Source organism: Macrobrachium rosenbergii, chromosome 48, assembly GCF_040412425.1.
Source record: "Macrobrachium rosenbergii isolate ZJJX-2024 chromosome 48, ASM4041242v1, whole genome shotgun sequence".
NCBI lineage: Eukaryota > Metazoa > Arthropoda > Malacostraca > Decapoda > Palaemonidae > Macrobrachium > Macrobrachium rosenbergii.
In genome coordinates, this window is record NC_089788.1 from 74,747,790 (window position 1) to 74,768,563 (window position 20,774).

The following is a 20,774-nucleotide window of genomic DNA, read 5'->3' on the forward strand; positions in this document are numbered from 1 at the left end:
GAATCTCTCAGGCAAGGTGCAAAGTTTTAAATATGGCTCTGTAGCCATAGAATACTAAGATTAAATGCTTTTATTTTCTTTTTTTACAGTTTTACAGTTAATTTGTTGATATTTTCATCAAAGATATAAAAAAGACAGTATCTCGAGCCATTTTATTTTCATCACCACCCACGATCTTAACTTATTGTCGTAATATTTACAGTACTCTACCCTACAGATCTTCATATTTGCTCATGTTTTACTAAATTCTGAATAATATTTAAATGGAAACAGTATGTTCCTTATCAGCCTATAAACTATATTGTGTTTTTGTTTCCAGGCCTAAATCAAAGCCTTTGATACATTTTAAAGCTGATTTTCTTCAGTTTATCATCATAACATAATGCAAATGAGCCCGCACTGACAGACATCCCTCAATTCTTTAGGAAATCAAACCTCAAACAAGGCCTAGTACCAAGCAATAGAACATGAAACCATTGCCAAGTGAGCAGAGAGAGAGAGAGAGAGAGAGAGAGAGAGAGAGAGAGAGAGAGAGAGAGAGAGAGAGAGAGAGAGAGAGAGAGAGAAGACTAAAGGATTAGGATTCCATTAGATAAGTTTACGAGAAAAAGGGATGATAAATGTGTAGCAGAGAGAGAGAGAGAGAGAGAGAGAGAGAGAGAGAGAGAGAGAGAGAGAGAGAGAGAGAGAGAGAGAGAGAGAGAGAGAGATTTGTACAGACTAAAGGGATGCAAAACTGTAACGGATGAAGGATGTATGAGATGAATTACGATAGCCTTAGGCCTATACATTTTCAATCTCTGAAGAATATATATAAATAGCACAAAATCGTAGAAAAAACTAATGGTTTCAAGACTGTAAACCGTTTAACTAATCCGTATAGACCTACTTCCATTAACCACAAGATTAAAAATGCTGTACAGTACTTATCATTGGCACTGAGACTAGACAAACATTTGAAGTGGCCCAACAAAAGCAGGACTCTTCGGAGTAACATTATTGTTATTGGAAATTTGTGTAATCTATTTGCGAATTAGCCTTCTGGATAAATCTTCACCATGTAGCATTATATTCAAATATTCTTCATACCTCACTATAATTGAAAGGTTTTTTTCCGAGACTCACTATACGAGTACTTCCATACAACTTTGAAGAAGCCAGTATCGGCCTAGCCATCGGGAAATGTATTTAAAGCCTACTAAAAGTTGAGCTTACTTCAGAAATTGATAAATATCAGTATATCTGGAAATACATCTTGCAGTACATTATTGAAAGCCTTGATTTAAGGAATGAGTCTGAGGTTCAAGTTCAGATCGTACAAAAAGTAGTCACGAACATTTCCAGCGCCATCATTCAAAAATCAGTTAGTGTATAGTGAAGAAGAAGATAATTAATTGAGATGCAGCCTAGGCTTTTTAAAAATAAACTTAATTTCAGTTTATTTCGTTGAAAAAAATCATAATATCGTAGAATATGATTCTTGAACAATAAAACTCAGCCTGTTGTAATAAATACGGCCAAATGATAGTAATAGCCAACAGATTTTCTATTTAAAACTCAAGCACTCTCGTTGCCGTGTCTTATCTCTCTAATTTCATGTTCGCCTTGTTTTGTTTAATCAAGTGCTGTAAACTTCGGTTCCGTCTGTGTTTTAAATAGATGAATTAAATACGTTATCGTAAAAAACCTAATTCAAATCATCTATTTGAGGTTTATTGAAAAAATTCAAAAATCGCCCCAAGTGACTCAGCTGTCAATTGAACGCATCCACGTTTATGCTTTTGTTTACTTTTGTGATTGATTCTCGGTGTGGCGGTAAAATCGACCTATTTTCGTAATTTCTACTGATTTAAACTGACTTTCCCTTTCGGGATTTATTATTTGTTAACTGTAGATGATTTAGAAGGCTAAATAAAGAAGAAAAGGCGATTTTATAAGTGGATATCGAGGTAAATAAGACATACCGGGACTTGCCAGGTAGGTTGGAATGTTTTTTGTAAACATTTTACGTCAATTTCCTGGGTTCAACCCAGACTATTATCTTGTTTTATTGATATTTTTGACAGCATTATGTTATTTATATATGTATATTGACCCATATTAACTTTATGTATTATGTTACGACGAAGGAAAGGAAAAGAAAAATGGTAAGATGCATTTATTCCGAGTTAGACTTGACCAGGTTTATGGTACTGTTCTTTACGCAGCGTTCCGTAACCATCACTATTCAAAACGTTTATTTTACCTGTTTATTTACATTTTATGACGTACATAAATATATTAACATATAAAAAAAATACTTTTTAAGGTTTAGGTATTATAATTGAATCCCATTTGACCGTGATTTAAAAATAGGCCTGTAAAGTAATTCCGAACTCTTCTATTTCGCCTTAACCTGCCGGACGCTCATTCCTTTATTCTTTTATTATTATTTATATATTTATTTTTTTATTTTTCTTGTTGCTCATGTAACCTAGGCCTAAAAATCTGTTTTTTTTTGGACTCAGGCTTGTCTTGTTACTCCAGTTATTTTTATCTCTCTTATAACTTAGCATAAGTTTTATTCCATTTTTTATAAGAAACACCCAGAAAAATGAGAATGCATTAATGAACACTATTGTCTCATGTTTCACATAGAAATAGGCCTCGTTTTCCAATATATAGTTTTGTTTCAATGTCGCAGTGGCCATAAGTTGGTTGGTATTATTCCATTTTAATACCACAAACATGATTAAGAGTTCTTATCCCTTGCTTTCAAGTCTTCTTGATTTGATCAGTATGAAAATCATACTAGAACCTGTTGCAAATTTACTTGAACCTGGATATTTCCCTTCTTTTGTTTAGGTTTGAATTTGAGCCTATGCTAGGCTACCTTAAAATCCTAACCTAACCTTGGCTGGCCTGTGCAAACACACAAAGCCAATAAAACAAAGAGCCCAAAGAAATAAGAGCTATATTGAAATTTTTTTTTTTTATAAAATAACTTTAATAAACTAACATTGTTTACAAAATACCCTAAATAATAAGACACTAAAGCAAGTGAAACATCTCACTAGAGATCATTCACTATAATAGGGACAGTAAGGTAGCCTGGCCAAATTGGGTACCAGTTTGAATGAGTAAGTTACTGTATCAGCACACTCAAGCTATCCATAGAAATTCTGTGTAATTTTGTATGTAAATTGTATGTGTCTGTTGTAGTTTGCAGAATGGTGTTTATATTTAACAGCAAAATGAAAAACACAAGATTAGATTGACCACAAAAGATAAACAGCTCTGCACAATTAAGAGCAGCTGCTGCACTGTGTTAGAGCACTCTAGTTGTACATTTTTCTAATATATTTGTGTTTTATGTAGTGTACTAAGCTATCCAAATGAGGAGCCATTGTAAGTCAACTCCACGTAACTGTCTGTTGAGTTAACATACATGGGATTTAACATTACTAGGTTACTGTACGCAATGTAGTGAGTTATAAGTGTTTACAAATAGAATAGTTATATACAGTTTCAATGATAAGTTTCATTGAAGACTTATACTTGAATTATTGTACTGTACAACATTCAGATTCTCTGTTTCACTCTCTTTCATTTACAGTACTGTACATTTGATTTCATTAAAAAATATGAACAGCCTAATAATACATGTGCTGTACTCTGCTATAGTATTTACATTACATAAAGCATTAAAGCATTTACTATTCCTCCCCCCACCTTTCCTCTCTCATTTGCTTGCTTTCTTTCTTATGTCTTACAGTAAAGCTCCCTGGAAAAGTAATTTAACTTGATAAATTGGACGCCTCACTGTTCTTGCTTGAGGGGAGGTGGCTAGTGCTGTTGGAGAGGCATATACATACTAAACCTCATTACTGTGAAGTACCTGCAAGTTACCCAATGTCCGCAGTTGGTTTTGGAGCTGGAGATGATGTGATGACATCAGGAGTAAAGTGAAGGCCAAAGGATGAATTGGATAATACTAGTGAGAAGATTAAAGAGAGTGAAGGTTGATAGAGTTTGATGTTAAGAAGCAGCATTGAAATAAGTCATGATCTTATTCTGACAGTAGGATTGCCTCTGTTGAAACTTGACGTCGTCAGTCATTGCAGTACAATGGAAGTCGACAAAGGTATCAACTATACTGTATAACCATTCCATGTCAAACTGGGGAAGGATGGAATACTTGATGAGAATGTCAAGTGCTTCATGAATCTTGCTTAACCTAGACTTGACAAGATTAGTGGCATTGTCCATCATCATCATTATTGTCATCAGTATGTGGGGTAGTTGTGTCAAGAGCAGGAGTATTGGTGGTCATCTCATCAGACATGGTCTTGTCAGCTACAGATACACATGTCCTAGAATCAGCTGGGTTGTTCTCAGAATCAATCCCAGCTTTTGATACACCATTCAGGCGGGAATGTAGTTACAAGTAGGTTGATTGGGTGTATGAAAGAGACTCTACATCAGGTGATGCCAGTGATGTTTTAAACTCGTGACAGGAAGCAGCTCCCTGATTGGTAGCCATTGACCCTGGCTTTTAAACCTGGGATTGGCAGCAAAGCTCAGCACTTACAGTCTGATACCCAGGATCACCACCCTCCTGATCCAACCACCCATGAACATTGTCTTCATGAATGCCCTCTGTGACTTTCCTGAAGCATTGCTGGAAGAGTGCATCATCAGATGATGGAAAATCAGCTGCTGCCTTCTCTCCAAGATTCAGCCTACACCATCTTTGTTTCAAGATTAGAGCCCAAACGTTATTCTAAGCAAGAGGCCAATTGTCAAGGTCTTGTTCTCAAACACCACCATCACTTCATCCAGGAATCTGTTAGTAGTGTCTCTTCACTAGTATAATAATACTGTGGTCCATGGGTTGAAGGATATAATGTATTTCCTACCAAGAGGACAAAAATTCACCTAAAATGGCTGCTTTCTGCAGCAGACTCTTGTGATGTTGGATGTGCTTGTGCATTGCTAAGTAGGAAGAGAACCTCTACCTGATCTCACCTTACACCAAACATCCCCATTTGATAATAGATAACTTCTTGCAGAAGCTTGTGAAGCGTTTCTTTAATGATATTTGATGTGAACCTAACCTTCAGTAAATAGTACCAAAATATAAGAAGCTTGTCCAATATCTCATGAAGCCACCTTGGATGTTTTTGATTGTTTAACCACCTTAAGATTCAGCCTTTTAGTACCTGAGGTATTTATACATCACATAGCAGACATTTGTTGCTTGCTAGGTTCTTGACCAGGTAACTACTCTGACGCATTAACCTAGGTTTTAGTAGACAGAGCACCAAATAGATTTTGTCAGTTTGGGAAGAAGCTTGAAGAAAAATATGGAGTCAAAAGCAGGATAGAGTTGGGAGTGATACCATAAGGGAAGTTACAGAAATTTCAGTGTACAAATTGGATAATAATGAAGATCAATTGGAGATGCTTTGGACATGTCCCTCACGTTACCCCACAAAGAATAGCATGTGATAGTGTCAGCTGGGCTCCTGTGGACACTAGAAGAGATCGAAGACCCAAACCTACTCGGATGAGAACTATGAGAAAAGAAGCTGGAAATGAGTGGAGATTTGTGGGAGTGAAAGCGCAGGACAGACTTGAGTGGCAGAATTTCAGAGAGGGTCTGTTTGTCGCACCACGTTGGAAGTGATGACTGGGACGATGATGAATGGTGTATGATTTGTTTACTGCCTGGGCAAGAAACCTGGCAGCTGAACTGGGGAAGCGTTGGCCCTCAGAAATAAAAACATTCTACTACTGAAGACAGAATGCCCCTCTCATTAAAGCACAAAGAACCAACAAAAGCACGAATTTAGTATGGATATTTCTTGACCTGTCATTATCACTGGAGTGATTCAACTCTGCTGACTTGTTCCCAACTGATGTTGAATGTTCCTAGTTGCTGGAAACGTTTTGCTTTGCACTGATAAAAGACTATTGTGGTTTTCAGTCGCCTCCTCACGAACCACCACTTACAAGATACCTTTATGGCTAGCAGCATTGTAGCTCCTAGTGCCCTTCACAGTTCAAGCTGAAGGACACGTGGATGATTTGGCTTTCCAAGAATTGAAAAGGAAATTCACTCGCTGTCATGCTACTTTAAGACACACTGCCTCTGGGTCTTACTTTACTTGTTCCTTTGTTGTGTAATAATGCCAGTTTCATTCCATTAGCTGTTTTTATACCTTGTTTTACTCAGAGACACTGATCTGTGGAGGCATGCAAGGCAAGTTAATGGACAATTTTGGATCATACCTTGGGAATGTGTATACAGTATTATTGATATGTTTTTGCCTGTTGCATTTGTGCAAACTCCAAGAAGACCCTTGTCTTATTTCGTAAAGTCAACAGACAATACGACAAACAGACTCAGACAAGAAAGAAAGAAAGAAACGAATTGGAAAAGACAAATACCCCGATTTAACACCAGGGGGCCAGTGGGCACTACTGCAGCTGCTGCCGCTGCTACCTCCTTCCACATAATAGGTCCTGATGGGCGTAACATACCCCTTCCAGTCTTCTCCTTCCCATGGCATCTCCTCCTTCCTCGCCCCTATTACACTGTTTCTGGGGCACCCCTTAACCCCTTCCTCGCCCCCTCACCTTCCCCTATCTGACCCCTTATTGAGGGGAAGCTGTAGCAGACTGACTAAGAAGGGTTGGATTGGGACCATTTAAGAATACAGACATTTCCTCTCTTTAAGATGAATCAGCTCGTGAGTCGAGGGCGACGTAATGCACCTTACACTCCAGTTGGAGGACCAGATGTTGTGGCTACTTTCTGCTGGGCCTTCAGTCCTTTGAGTACGGGTTGTGTTGTGCATTTGTTTGTGTTGATTCGTAAGTTTGGCAGCGGTAAATGAGATAAGAGTCTCTTGTTTGAACGTTTCTTGTTCCTGAGAGGGCCGTGGTCGAGACCTTGAGCCCCAGGTCGAAAAATTTGAATTCATCCTACATTCATCCTACGCTGGGAAAATGAATTCATCCTACAGTGAAGAGCAACATTAGAATATTCATCATTCAACCTATCCCGTTTAGGCCTACTCATGCATTCTCGAACCATTCTACCACCACCTTGTCAAGGAATATTTAAAAGGACTAGTTTAGGCCTAGCCCAAGAAACCAAGTCTCCGAGGCATTAAGCCGAGAAGAAGAAGATCTACAAACCTACACATACACACACACACACGTACACATACGCACACACACACGTGTTCCTCCCATGTAATAAAGGGTTACAACTCCCGTAACAGCCAGAAATGAAATAATTCGACGTTAAGACAAGATGGAAGAGGCGATGTGTTTGTGTTCTGTCATTGTGTGTGTGTGTGTGTGCACGTGTGTCCGCGATGATGCCAGGACGCACGACAACATAAACTGTTTTTGTTCATGGAGAGAGAGAGAGAGAGAGAGAGAGAGAGAGAGAGAGAGAGAGAGAGAGAGAGAGGGTTATTTAAAGAAAATGATGATGATTTTGATTGGGTAAGTGCCTCTTTCACACTTCATTTTTGTTGATGTTTTAACAAGCTGTGGCCAGAAAGGATGTTTATGTATTGTGATTTGGAGAGAGAGAGAGAGAGAGAGAGAGAGAGAGAGAGAGAGAGAGAGAAGAGGTTTCTTTCACGCTTCACTTTTGTTGATGTTTTGACAAGCTGCGACCAGATAGGATGTTTATGCATTGTGACGCAGAAGTTTGTGGCAAGAAAAAATTTTTTGGTTTGTGTGTTTACGTCTAGTGTGGTTACTGCTTTTGCATCATGCAACTGTTGTGTATGTGTGTGCCTGCACGTTTGTTTGCATCAGACGTCTTGTTTGTGTATGCATGTGCTTGTGTTTAGAAGTTTGTCGTAAGGAAACGAACACTAGGTCTAGTATAGACAGCCAGTGTGATTTTGTTTATAGGCCTACATCCGGTGTGATGGTTACTGCCTTTCGATCATGCAGATGTTTTGTATGTGTTTTTAACTGCATGTGCGTTTGTACCATCCATCGTGTTTGTATATGCGTATGTGAGTGTGTGTGTGTCTAGAAGTTAGTCGTAAGGAAACAACACTGGGTCTAGTAGGCAGCCAGTTTGTGTGTATACGTCTAGTGTGGTTACTGCTTTTGCATCATGCAACTGTTGTATGTGTGTTTAACTGCACGTTTGTTTGCACCGGACATCCTGTTTGTGTACGCATGTTTGTACGTATGTGTGTCTAGGAGTTTGTCGTTAGAAAACAATTTGAGTGTAGTTGTGTATTCATCGAGTGTAGTTTTACTTTTTGCATCATGGTACTATTGTACGTGTGTATGCCTGTATGTGCGTTTGCACCAGACATTCTGTTTGTGTATGCACGTGTGTGTGTGTGCGTATGTTAAGTGTTTGTGAGGCAACGCAAGTTGCAAGATTCTGATCACACTCGAACTTTCTACCTTCAACCTTCGGATGGGCAAGTTCTTCTTACAAGTTCGTCTATATCGGACCATCTTAACACCCCCCCTCCCCCTTTTCGTCAATTTCCTTGTGAACTTTTTCGAAATGTTTCAGAAGAGAGAGAGAGAGAGAGAGAGAGAGAGAGAGAGAGAGAGAGAGAGAGAGAGAGAGAGAGAGAGAGAGAGACTGAAAATGGGGGAGCATTGGACCTTTTTAATTTTGTTTTATTTGGTCACAAGGAAAACTCGACTTTCTGACCTCTGGTCCTGTGTGCTAGATTGGTTTGCTCCAGGATTTTATTATTATTATTATTATTATTATTATTATTATTATTATTATTATTATTATTATTATTATTATTATTATTATTATTATCCAGAAGATGAACCTTATTCATATTGAACAAGCCACTGGGGCCACTGACTTGAAATTCAATCTTCCAAAGAACATTATGGTGTTCATTTAAAAGATTATTATTATTATTATTATTATTATTATTATTATTATTATTATTATTATTATTATTATTATTATTATTATTATTATTCAGAAGATGAACCTTATTGATATCGAACAAGCCCACCGCAGGGCCATTGTCCTGAAATTTGAGCTTCGAAAGATTATAGTGTTCATTTGAAAGATTATTATTATTATTATTATTATTATTATTATTATTATTATTATTATAGTTCATTTGAAAGTAACAGAAGGTAATATGAAATACAGAAAGAAGAGATCAGTTATATACTAGAAAAGAAAAAAATAAATTAGCAAAACAGATAAATAGATAAAAGCATAAGTAAAACATTAAAATACCAGGAGAATTGTTTTGAAATGCGTTGCATCTTCGCTTGAACTTTCGAGGTTCCAGTCACACATCCTCAGGGAGACCGTTCCAGAGTCCAGCGGTGTGAGGGATAAAGGATTTTGTTTAGGTTAAATTTATCAGAAGCTGGAAATTCACAGGTATTTTCTTAAGTTAAAATTGTTTTGGAGAGGTTCATTTAAACGTATTTATTAAAGGGTAAAATTAAACAAGTAAAAAATTTGCCGAAGTCTCTTCGGCGCAATCGAGTTTTCTGTACAGCGTATATAATTAAGGCCACCGAAAATAGATCTATCTTTCGGTGGTCTCGGTATAATGCTGTATGAGCCGCGGCCCATGAAACTTTAACCAACCACGGCCTGGTGGTGGCCTGTCCTACGTATATCGTTGCCAGACGCATGAGTATGGCTAACTTTAACCTTAAACAAAATAAAAACTACTGAGGCTAGAGGGCTGCAATTTGGTATGTTTGATGATTGGAGGGTGGATGATCAACATACCAATTTGCAGCCCTCTAGCCTCAGTAGTTTTGAAGATCTGAGGGTGGACAAAAAAGTGCGGACGGACAGACAAAGCCGGCGCAATAGTTTTCTTTTACAGAAAACTAAAATGAGATATTATAGTTTTATAGAATCAAATTTAAAATGACGTGGAGGGAGGTAATTTAAACTTATTTAAAGTTAAAATAGAAAAAATAAAAATATTGCTTCATAAAATCAAATTTAAAATTGCCTGGAAGAGATTCATTTAAATATATTTGTTTAACGTTAAAACTGAAATTTAAATATAGCTTATCGAATAAAATGTAAAGTTACACGGAAGAAAATAATTTAAACTTATTTATTTGTGGTTAAATAAAAAAAATATTGGAAAGGTAGCTTTATAGAATAAAATTTAAAATTTAAAATCATATGGAAGGAGGCTTTAAACCTATTTTCTTAGTCTAAAAAAATTAAAATAATTGCTTTATAGTATCAAATTTAAAATGATATGGAAGACTATTTTATTTAAAAGTTGAATTAAAAAATAGAATATAGCTTTTTAGAATAAAAATTAGTAGATAAAGGAATATAAAAATTTGAGCAGAAACAGTTATAAGTATTCTGTAGGTTGAAATGAAAATAGGAATATCGTAATGAAATGTATATCCAGTTTTTTTATTAAATGTAAAAATTATGTTGAAACGGGAATATTAAATATATTTTTAAGGTTTAAAGAAAAAATCACTTTTGTACAAACACTTTGGAAAATGAAGTGTACAAGGGTAAAAATATTGTTTGAATAAACAAAAGAGAGAGAGAGAGGGAGAGAGAGAGTTGGATTCGCCTGTTATTTGAGAGAGAGAAAGAGAGAGATAAAATTCTGGATTCAGCTGTTATTTTGAGAGAGAGAGAGTTGGATTCACATGTTATTTGAGAGAGAGAGAGAGAGAGAGAGAGAGAGAGAGAGAGAGAGAGAGAGAGAGAGAGAGAGAGAGAGAGAGAGATTTAGAGAGAGAGAAGATTCACCTGTTATGTGAGAGAGAGAGAGAGAGTTGGATTCACCTGTTATTTGAGAGAGAGAGAGCTTGGAGAGAGAGAGAGAGAGAGAGAGAGAGAGTTGGATTTATTTGAGAGAGAGAGAGAGTTGGATTCACCTGTTATTTGAGAGAGAGAGAGAGTTGGATTCACGTGTTATTTGAGAGAGAGAGAGAGAGAGTTGGATTCACCTGTTGTGAGAGAGAGAGAGAGAGAGAGAGAGAGAGAGAGAGAGAGAGAGAGAGAGAGAGAGAGAGTTGGATTCGCCTGTCACCTGTATGTCAAGCTCAATAACTGCAAACGCTCGAAATCTGTCATTTAGAACCATGCAACAAGAAGGTCGTTGAGAGACCACAAACCTCCGCCAAGGTTGAGCCGTCTCTCACACCTCCCCCCCTTCCCCCCCCTCCACAGATCCCTCAACCAGAAACCGAAATTAATAATTTTCTCTTAAAAATCCACAAACAAACCTTTGCTTAATCCCACTAACAAACGAGGAACCACAAACAAATGGAAAAAACAAACGAAGGAAACGTCGTTGTTTGTAATGAAAAGAAAGAAGTAACAAACAAACCTGAATATATAGTGTATGGAGAGAGAGAGAGAGAGAGAGAGAGAGAGAGAGAGAGAGAGAGAGAGAGAGAGAATTATAAACATGTAATTTCTTTTGAAATTTTTGAATGAAATAAGCAACAAATCAGCCTGAATGTATAGTAGAACAAGGTATATATATTTGAGTTTAATTTGTGTGTGTGTGAGAGAGAGAGAGAGAGAGAGAGAGAGAGAGAGAGAGAGAGAGAAGCAACAACTCATCCTGAATATACAGGTAGAACAGACATATACATATTTGAGTTTAATTTGTAGGAAAGAGAGAGAGAGAGAGAGAGAGAGAGAGAGAGAGAGAGAGAGAGAGAGAGAGAGAGAGAGAATGAATGAATGATGAATATCTGATGATATGGCTTCACCCTGTTACGTATCAGGATTAATTCCTTGAAGCTCTCCTGTTTTTTATGCACCTTGTTTACTGTTTGGGGCCATCCACTAATTAACCTGCCTGCTCGGCCCCCCTACAGGTAAACTCATCAGCTGATTTGAAAGGTTTTTTAAACGTAGTTTGAATATCTCCGAAGGTAGAGGCTTCAGACTTTCATATACATCACTAGTGAAGGATAGGGTTCTGTGTTTGATCTGGCAGATCTAAGGGTCACCGTCAAGGTCTTATTTGTGAGGTCAGGGGTCAAGAAGGGATTTTAAATTGGTCATGACTTACGGACTTTACGAGCTAGGGACTTCATGTGTGTCATGAATGCTCAGCTAGTGAAGCAGGTGGGCAGAGGGAGGTCAGAGTCTTATTTGGAGGTCAGAGGTCAGAGTGAGGTCGAAGACTTGCTCAGAGGTCAAGGTCAAGTAGGAATTTGCCATCGATGTGGCTTTTTGTATAACAGACATGATGCTTCTTCTCGTCTTTCTGTGGTTTTGGGGATCGAACGTGGGTTCCTTCACTTCGAGCCGAGGACCTGAGAGAGAGAGAGAGAGAGAGAGAGAGAGAGAGAGAGAGAGAGAGAGAGAGAGAGAGAGGAAGGACAGAGGTCTCTTGCTTTCTGTGCCCCGGCGCTATTGACCGCCTTTTCAATAACACAATAAGAGACATCCTGAAAAATGTGCCGTCTGCTCCGGCTTACGCAAACATCCTTCGAGGAAGAAGAAGAAGAAGGGGAAGGTCTAAGAAGAAGAAGAAGAAGAAGGAGAAGGAGAAGAAGAAGAAGATCTAAGAAGAAGGAGGAGAGATGGAGAGAAGAAGAAGAAGAAGAATTACTCCCGAGTAATGGTCAGAGAGAAGAATGATGAGATAATTTATATCGTTTTAAAATTATGTAAAGCGGAATATTCTCTCATCACGACGACGAAAGGAAGAGATAGAAAGATGGTTCTGTAGGTGAAGAGAGGTGGCATAGTTATGTGCAAACCATCAGTGATAATTCTCTATGGAGTAATGTAAGTAGTAGTATTGATAGTAGACAGCTGGTTCTAATTATAGGAAGTCTGGTTATTCCATAGGAACTATCTGTCTCCATAGATCTCTCTTAGGCATAAGCCACTAAGTCCGCCCTGTGATGGCCTTGTGTTTGGAAGATGGACGGTAACAAACATTCGATCTTTGCTAAGACGACCAAGTCACGCTTTTACCACGAGCATAAGTGCTCGATGGAGCCATCTATACGACTCAGGATAAGCATAAAAATAGCAGATCTTTGAGGCTAAATTTCCCGTAAGGGGGTTAGTGCCATCATTGCACCGCATGCGGTCCACTGTAGGCATTACTTAAGGTTCTTTGCAGCGTCTCTTCCATAGTCCCCTAGCTGCAACCCCTTCTATTCCTTTTACTGTCCTTCTATTGATGGCCTTTGGGCTAAATTTTATATTGATTCTATTGCACTGAGACTAAATTGTGTCTGTGTTTGTATGTAGCTTTTAACAGACATGTGCTGATGATCCTTAATGTATAAAGAATATAGAGAATTATAAAGGAGTTTTTGAATATTATGATTTGACTTATCTGTTATATAGACTGATGATCACAGCTTATTTTCTCCGGTAAGTTTTCTTGTTAATATAAACTCTCACGTAGTTTGGTCTCTGTAGAGTAAGGTAAGATGATGACCTTGTTCCTGTTGAAAGAATAGCTCTCTCTCTCTCTCTCTCTCTCTCTCTCTCTCTCTCTCTCTCTCTCTCTCTCTCTCTCTCTCTCTCTCTCTCTCTCTCATCTCACGTATTTTGCTTTCTGTATAGAATAAAGTCTCTTGTTAATATGGTAAGATGACCTTGTTCCTGTTGAAAGAATAACCCACTCCCTTCTCTCTCTCTCTCTCTCTCTCTCTCTCTCTCTCTCTCTCATCTCACTCTATCATTGTATTTTTCTCTATAGTATAAGGTGTCTTGATAATATGCTAAAATAACCTTGTTCCAGTTAAAACATACCCTCCCCCTCTCTCTCTCTCTCTCTCTCTCCCTCTCTCTCTCTCTCTCTCTCTCTCACTTATTTTGCTCTGTATAGAATTAGGTCTCTTGATAATATGCAGTTGAAAGAATACTCTCTCTCTCTCTCTCTCTCTCTCTCTCTCTCTCTCTCTCTCACGTATTTTGGTCTTTATAGCATAAGGTCTCTTGATAATATGCTAAAATAACCTTGTTCCAGTTAAAAACATACCCTCCTCTCTCTCTCTCTCTCTCTCTCTCTCTCTCTCTCTCTCTCTCTCTCTCTCTCTCTCTCTCTCTCTCTCTCTCTCTCTCTCTCATCTCACGTATTTTGCTCTGTATAGAATTAGGTCTCTTGATAATATGCAGTTGAAAGAATACCCCTTCCTCTCTCTCTCTCTCTCTCTCTCTCTCTCTCTCTCTCTCTCTCTCTCTCTCTCTCTCTCTCTCTCGTCTAATGTGCAAGGAGGTAGTATATACTATTATTAATAGCGTAGCTACTCACTGTGGTCGTTATTATAGCCCAGTGTTATGAATTACAAGAAATTACAGGCAATTCTAAATGCGATTACCACCGTTACATGTTATTTAAATCCTTGTAACATGCCATTACATTTGTATGATGTCTGAGTCCACTTCGATGCGTAATAATACCTCTTTTCCTATTTTTTCTCTATTTTTGAACATCCTCTTGCAAAGTGATTGCAGTGATCCTGAGCGTTTGGGCAACGTGACGCAACATGGCCCCCCTCCCCCACCCTTGCCCTTTTTGGGACAACAGAACCTTTATTGAGAAAGATTATTCGGTGGGCGTTCTACCTGTAGATGGACTCCTGTATGTATAATCTATGAAGAGAGTGTGGATATATTTGTGTTATGTCTGCAGAGAGCCCCTTGTTGCAAAATCTCTGTCCCAGTAGGGTAGGTTTTGCAATCTGTCGCATGACCGTGCCTTTCTCCGCTGCTTTTTTATGGGTGGGAAGTTTGGGAATGTTTGTAAAGCCCCTTTGATTGTATGAATGTTATTTGAAAACCTTTTGTCAAGGTTCGTTTTCATGTAGTCGAAGTTGTCGTTCCTTTTTCTGCCTCTTCAGAAATAGTATCTGTTTTGATAGTCCTTACTCTAGAGTAGATTTTCATGATCCTGTACTACGAGTAGCTTCAGTTTCTTACTTCTTTTCTTACTTGAATGCTTTTGTCTCTCGCTGTTTTTACTCCTTTTTTAAAATCTGGACCTTCCGTTGTCTCGAAACATCACTGCCTGACCTGTTGTGTAGTTCTACTCTTTTCACAGGAAGAAACCAAAATTGACTGGTAACTCAGTTCCTTATCTAGCCCAGGTCTGAATGATACAGTGAGGGGAAAAAAAGGGTAGTAAGGAGTTGGGTCTACCCCCGAAGTCCTCGTTAGGGGGTTAGTGCCGTCAGTGCACCTCACGCGGTGCACTGTAGGCATTACTTCTTTGCAGCGTCCTTTTGGCCCCCAGGTGCAACCCCTTTCATTTTGTTTACTGTACTTTTGCACATATTCTCTTTCTTCCATCTTACTTTCCACCCTCTCCTAACAATTGTTTCAACATTATTTTCAGCGCGGAATGACCTCGCAGGTCCCAGCGCTTAGCCTCTGGCCGAAATTTTACATTCCTATTCCAATTCTAACCTCGAAGTAGGTGACAGAATTCCATAGCTTGGCGGTGGAGGAAAAAAAAAACTATTGCTTGAGTGAAAGATCGTTCCCTAACAGGACATGATTCTAGGATACTCATAAGGATATCAATTCAGGGTATCCCTGATAGGACTTATTGACAAGGGATACTTCAAAGAAGTCATACTCTTAGTGACAAGGGATACCTCAAAGAAGTCATACTCTTTTGGGACATCATTAAGAATTTATTGACGAAGGACTCTTTAAAAAGAGTTACTTTTAGAAGGCATACTTTGAAGGACATGTTTGAAGGATATACTCTTCAAAGGACCTAATGAGGCGAGGCGTCCTTTAAAGGACTCACTGACGGGAAGTATTCCCACAAGGATTCGGGGGGGCACATCCCTAAGTTGACTTACCAACAATGGGAACATTTCTGAAAGAATTTATAAATAGGAACATCTCTAGGACTGACAGGAGACAATCCTTCGAGGACCTACTGGTACATCCCTGAAAGGATTCATTAACTAGGGGGACATCCCTGAAAGGACCTATTAACGGGTACATCCTCAGAAGCCCCTACTTAACCGGAGACATCCTTAAGTGAACTTATGTAATGGGGTCAACCTGTCAAGAAACTTACAAATTGGGGAAAATCTCTGAGTTTTGTTCATGAAAAGGGACATCCTTTCTTATCAAGGAGGATTACCCCTCTGGGGATTGATAAGTGAACTTATGTAATGGGGTCCACTTTTTTCAAGAAACAAATTGGGGAAAATCTCTGAGTTTGTTCATGGAAAGGGACATCCTTTCTTATCAAGGAGGATTACCCCTCTGGAGGATTGGTAAGTGAACTTATGTAATGGGGTACACTTTTTTCAAGAAACTTACAATTTGGGGAAAATCTCTGAGTTTTATTCATGAAAAGGGGACATCCTTTCTTATTATGGAGGACTGCCCCTCTGGGGGATTGGTATGTGAACTTATGTAATGGGGTCCACTTTTTTCAAGAAACAAATTGGGGAAAATCTCTGAGTTTTGTTGATGGAAAGGGGACATCCTTTCTTATCAAGGAGGACTGCCCCTCTGGGGGATTGATAAGTGAACTTATGTAATGGGGTCCACTTTTTCAAGAAACTTACAAATTAGGGAAAATCTCTGAGTTTTGTTAATGAAAAGGGGACATCTTTCTTATTATGGAGGACTGCCCTTCTGGGGGATTGATATGAACTTATGTAATGGGTCCACTTTTTTCAAGAAACAAATTGGGGAAAATCTTGAGTTTTGTTCATGAAGGGACATCCTTTCTTATCAGGAGGACTGCCCCTCTGGGGGAATTGATAAGTGAACTTATGTAAAGGGGTCCACTTTCAAGAAACTTACAAATTGGGGAAAATCTGAGTTTTGTTAATGAAAAGGGGACATCCTTTCTTATCATGGAGGACTGCCCCTCTGGTGGATTAAAAATTTGGGACATCCCATTATGGATTCATTGACCCCATGGGGGGTGGGGTTAGTGCACTGTAGGCATTGCTGAAGGTTCTTTGTAGCGTGCCTTCCTTAGGCCCCTAGCTGCAACCCATTTCGTTCCGTTTTACTGTACCTCCGTTCATACATTTTCTTCCATCTTACCTTCCTATTCTCTCTCTTAACAATTGTTTCATAGTGCAACTGCGAGGTTTTTCCACCTGTTACACCTTTGCAACCTTTTACTCTGTTTCCCGTTTAGCTCTGAATGGCCTCATCGGTCCCAGCGCTTGGCCTCCGGCCTGAATTTTATATTCTGTTCTATTCTATGGATTCATTGACGAGAGGACATTTTTTTACAGGACTTGAAAAAGTGACTGAGGAGGAAACATCCATGATATTTCTATCAGAATGTTGCATAGCAGTAACAAGTTGCAGAGGAAATTGCATGCAACAAAATAATTGAACCTGCATGACCACAATCAGACCATGAAGAAATTATGGATATTCCTACAATGCAATGCTATAAAAAACAATTAAAAATGCGCAGTCGAGTTTTCTGTACAGCCGCTACGTCGTATAATCAAGGCCACCGAAAACAGATCTACCTTTCGGTGGTCTCGGTATAATGCTGTATGAGCCGCGGCCCACGAAACTTTAACCACGGCCCGGTGGTGGCCTGCTATATATCGTCGCCTGAAGCACGATCATGGCTAAATTCAACTTTAAATAAAATAAAAACTACTGAGGCTAGAGAGCTGCAATTTGGTATATTTGATGACTGGAGGGTGGATGATCGACATACCAATTTGCAGCCCTCTAGCCTCAGTAGTTTTGAAGATCTGAGGGCGGACAGAAAAAGTTTGCGGACAGAAAAAAGTGCGGACGGACAGACAAAGCCGGCACAATAGTTTTCTTTTACAGAAAACAAAAAAATGGCTGAATCAGGATTTAGGTAACGAAGTACAGTAAGACAATGAGAGGTTTTTGTTTGAAACAAAAGCTTTGTCTCTATGTTGTTGTAATTCAGTGAACAAAAGCACCTGTAATATTTTGTTTTGCTTTTGTTTCGTTATATCAGACCTGATCAAGGAGAGTTTGTACCGAAACGGATGTTTGGTTTAGTTTTTTCCCCTACGAGTACAGGTCTCTCTCTCTCTCTCTCTCTCTCTCTCTCTCTCTCTCTCTCTCTCTCTCTCTCTCTCTCTCTCTCTCATGCATGTATCTATATAATATATATTATATATATCTATATGTATATGTATTTATATATATACATTATATATGTATATATATATATGTTTATGTATGTATGTATATGTATATGAGTGTGTTTTGTGTGTGTGTGTATGTGTGCGTGTGTTCGACCATGAACGCAACCGAATAAGCACCTTAATTCAACTACTCCGCTGCATACAATTGAAGCCGTTCGTCATTGCATTCGAACGCATCGGAGGAAAAGCGACTCAAGTCTTCTCCTTTATCAATGGAATGTAGTAAGTGTTCGCCTGTGTGTTATCCGTTCAGTGGGTTGACAGATTAGATAAAGAGTATTAACGGGTTTAGTGAACTCCCGAACTTGTGAGTGATGTCGCAGCTATTTGAGTGCGTGTTGGGATTGAGAGAGAGAGAGAGAGAGAGAGAGAGAGAGAGAGAGAGAGAGAGAGTCACTAAATTTAAAAAGAGAGAGAGAGAGAGAGATTCACTAAATTTAAAGAGAGAGAGAGAGAGAGAGAGAGAGAGAGAGAGAGAGAGAGAGAGAGAGAGAGAGAGATTCACTAAATTTAAAAAGAGAGAGAGAGAGATTCACTAAATTTAAAAAGAGAGAGAGAGTCATGAAATGTAAAAGAGAGAGAGAGAGAGAGAGTCACTAAATTTAAAAAGAGAGAGAGAGGAGTCATGAAATGTAAAAAAAAGAGAGAGAGAGAGAAAGAGAGAGTCTAAATAAATGAGAGAGAGAGAGAGAGAGAGAGAGAGAGAGAGAGAGAGAGAGAGAAAATGATATAGTAGAGAATGAATAAATGTTATGGAATCTGGACCAATATTAGGGTGATTATAAACACACGCAATGAATTTGTGCGTGTGTGTGTGTTTGTTTGTTTGTTTGACTGAGAGAGAGAGAGAGAGAGAGAGAGAGAGAGAGAGAGAGAGAGAAAGAGTTTTATAAATACCGAGAAAACATTCTTAATCAAATTAAAACAATATTTTCAATTTAACAAACTCCCTTTTCAAAAGAGAACTCCTTCCGTAATCAGCCTCGATGATGATAATTACAATTATCACCAACTATCATCTCAGACTTACCGGCATTCATTAACAAACCGTTAATTACCCAGAGTCAATTTGCCTCGGAAAATATTTCAACCCCAGAAGCCTTTTTCAGACGAGCTGATAGGCCAAAGACACCATTCCCGAAAGGTGGCAGGGGAATAATAGATAGCCCTCTAGACAAGGTTTAGGCCTGAGAACGTTTGACGGAAAATTCCTGTTAAACTATATATTTTTTTTAAATTTTTAAAATCATTTTTTTATGGTTTTATTCGAAGGGTAAATCTTCTTTTGTGTTTTATACGCATATATATTATATGTATATTATTATATTTATATTATATATATATATATATATATATATATATATATATATATATATATATATATATATATATATATATATATATATATATATATATATATATATATATATATATATATATATATATATATATATATATATATATATATATATATATATATATATATATATATATATATATATATATATATACATATATATATATACACATACATATATATATATATATATATATATATATATATATATATATATATATGTGTGTGTTATATGTGTGTGTGTTTATTCTGTTGCCTTTTTATATGTAAAAATTCTTTTACTTTTAGTCGTCATCCATATAATAATAATAATAATAATAATAATAATAATAATAATAATAATAATAATAATAATAATAATAATCTTTCTGTTTCAGAGGACTGACAATGAAACCTTTTGAAGTTTTTACATTTTTCATTTTTTTCTCTTTTCTCTCTCTCTCTCTCTCTCTCTCTCTCTCTCTCTCTCTCTCTCTCTCTCTCTCTACTAATGCAGTAGTTCTCTGGAGTAGGAAGTCTAACCAGTTTATAAAGCGGAGAAGTTAATTGGCCCACGTCAACAATTTTTCTTCTTCTTCTTCTTCTTCTTCTTCTTGTCTTTCTTTTCTTCTTCTTCTTCTCTTTCTTCTTCTTCTTCTTCTTCTTCTTCTTCTTCTTCTTCTTCTTCTTCTTCTTTTTCTTTCTCTTTCTTCTTCTTCTTCTTCTTCTTCTTCTTCTTCTTTTTCTTTCTCTTTCTTTTCTTCTTCTCCTTCTGCTCTTTCTTCTTCTTGCTCTTTTTCTTCTTCTTCTTCTTCTCTTCCTTTTCTTCCTCTTCTTCTTCTTCTTCTTCTTCTCTTCCTTTTCTTCCTCTTCTTCTCGTTCTTCTTCTTCTTCTTCTTCTTCTTCATCTTCTTCTTCTTCTTTTCGTGCAGTTCTACAGCATTACGGTACTTCTGCGTCCAACCCCCCCTCCCCGCCTTCAAGTAACACAATGGAAAGTTCAGAGAAGGAGTAGGCCTGCCGTGTCGGCTTAGGCCTACCGAATATTTATAGCTGCACGTTTTCCACCATCGGCCCTACCTTTTCCGAGACGATATATCGTCTTCTCTCGCCGTCAGGCGCCAAAATAAATGCAAAGATGGACGGTCATTAAGATTAATTAATAGAATTAATATAAAAATTATGGTTTGTAAAATATTTACGACCTAAATCGTAAATTTTGTCAAATATATTGATTTTGGTGCAGCGTATATTTCGGCTCATTCTGTCTCCCCCGCGAAGATTGTGTAGTTCTCTCTCT

The 20,774-nt window shown here is 37.9% G+C and overlaps 1 protein-coding gene across 1 annotated transcript in view; it reads left to right on the plus strand.

Annotated features, from left to right (window-relative positions):
- The first annotated feature begins 1,775 nt into the window (after positions 1 to 1,775).
- Positions 1,776 to 20,774, plus strand: part of Atpalpha (sodium/potassium-transporting ATPase subunit alpha) — a 390,394-nt gene continuing 371,395 nt past the window's right edge. Inside the window, exon 1 of the mRNA XM_067092188.1 lies at positions 1,776 to 1,977. The gene's annotated coding sequence lies outside the window, so the exon portion shown is untranslated. The remainder of the gene's footprint in view (positions 1,978 to 20,774) is intronic.